This window comes from Leiobunum rupestre, chromosome 3, assembly GCF_980474605.1.
Source record: "Leiobunum rupestre chromosome 3, qqLeiRupe1.1.hap1, whole genome shotgun sequence".
Taxonomy (NCBI): domain Eukaryota; kingdom Metazoa; phylum Arthropoda; class Arachnida; order Opiliones; family Sclerosomatidae; genus Leiobunum; species Leiobunum rupestre.
Window position 1 is genome coordinate 17,187,782 of NC_143386.1, and position 2,241 is coordinate 17,190,022.

Sequence of the window (2,241 nt, forward strand, 5' to 3'; positions counted from 1 at the left end):
TTTCAAACGTGTTTCTATAGATCTTCGATTCCTTCTCGTGTTTAGTTGTTTAGCCATTTGGTCCGTTTACATCTATAACGCGTTACATTGCAATTCAAGTGTTTAAAAGCTAAACGTTGTTTTTTCTGAGTGGATCCGTTTTGAACACTTTAAAACACAGATGTTTAGGTTTATGTTGATTTTGTTAAACGCCTAGGTTTTTTACGTCGTTTAGCCATTTTGGATTTAAACACTTTGGTGTTTAGTGAATCAACGGCAAAAGTATCCATTTACATTTATAACGCGTTAAATTGCAATTCAAATGTTGAAAAGCTAAACGTTGTTTTTTCTGTGTATGTTAGCACAAATGTCTACATCTTTTTGTAAATAGTAATCTTTCCATCGCCCTTACGATAGTTTAACGATTTGGAAGTGTTATGAATAGATTTCTCAAGTACTGTATAATATTTAACGTAAAAAGGTGGGTGGCGTTTGTGCTTTTCGACGAATGATTCTACCAAGGGCAGGATGCTAACAGAATTTACATTAGTGAGACATAGCCTAGGTCGAGTATGTTACCGCAATCGTTTTTAACGTGTTTATTTGACGAAGATTACTCGTATAGCAAATTTCAGAAATGTGTTTAAATTTTGTTCTGGTGGTAAAGTTGCAGTCGAGTGCGCTTAGGTTAGGCCAGTTTACTTTGGGTAGGTTAAAATCACCTAAGAGAATTATGTCATTAGGGAGCAAAAATATTCGTTAATGTTTTCACTTAAACTTGGAGAAAAGTAGACAATACCAATTAGTAGAGAAGACACTGCATTAGGTTTGATTTCAACGAAGACACATTCGGGGACTTTCTCTAGGTCGGTGCGCCTAATAACTGTAAGGGTATTCCTTACGGCAATAAGCGAACATCATGATCAGTAGAGTTGTCAACATCTGCTCGAAATACTTTGAAATTAGCACTGAAGTAATCATCGTAAAAATGACTGTCATTAAACCATGTTTCGGTGATATCAATTATATCTAAATTTGTAAGGTTAATATTGTAAAAGAAAATGGCGGACAGTGGCGGGGCTTGGGTTAGTAGCGCCCCCACGCCGCGTAAGATTTTGCGCCCCTTTCTATATATATAGGGTGTTTCAGAAGTCAGTACAGTAACTTTGAGGTGTTATAGAGGTCGAGTAAAGATGTATGACTGTCTTTGTTGCGATCCTCTGCGCCGAATAGGAAAAGCGCTAGAGAGCGTTAAAGTTTGGCCTAAAAACGCCTAAATGTAAGCTTCCAACGAACACAAGAACTCAGATAGAAAGCCGGTTTTAAAGGGGTAGTAGGAAATTGTACTACCACAAAAAACTCTAAATTTTCGAGTGCAAAAAACTTTTATTTTTTAAAGCAAATGCTCAAAATGTCGCCCTCCAGCTCCTAAACAAAGTCGGCAGCGATGAAGAAGGGATGAACGTACGGCCTGAAACACTACAAGTGTGGTACGAATCTTTTCCGAAGCTGCATGTATTCTTGCGACCAAATCCACTTCCATCTCCACTGGTGTCTCGTAGACAAGTTCCTTCATCCAACCCCACAGGAAAAAGTCAAGTGGGTTTAAATCCGGTGATCTTGCAGGCCATCTGACTGGACCTCCTCTGCCAATCCATCTCCCTGGATATTGCTCGTCGAGGAACGCTCGTACCCGCAAGGAAAAGTGAGCCGGAGCCCCATCATGCTGAAACCACATGTGTTACAATTGGTAACGGGACGTCTTCAAGAAGGTCAGGTAAGACGTCACGAAGGAAAACCATGAACGTCGTCCCATCTAGTCTGGGCGGCAACATGTACAGACCAATTAACACATCTCCAACGATTCCAGCCCACAAATTTACGCTAAACTTTTCTTGAAATCCACGGGTAAATGTCGCATGTGGATTGACGTGGGCCCATTCATGCTGGTTGTGCGTGTTGAATATGCCCTCCCTGGAAAATGTGGCTTCGTCACTAAACAGTACAGATCTTGAAAAAACAGGATCTTGGGCGGTTTTCTCGGAAAACCATCGTGCGAACTCCAGGCGCAATGGGAAATAGGTCGCTTTGAGATCTTGCACCTTTTGCCGGTGATAAGGGTGCAGTCCGTCATCGTGAAGAACACGCCAAACGGACGAATGATTGTACCCCAAGGAATGCGCGACAGCACGTGTGCTGGTTGAAGGGTTGTTATGAAAGGCCTGCAGGACCTCCGCTTCCATCCGGGGATTGCGCATATCC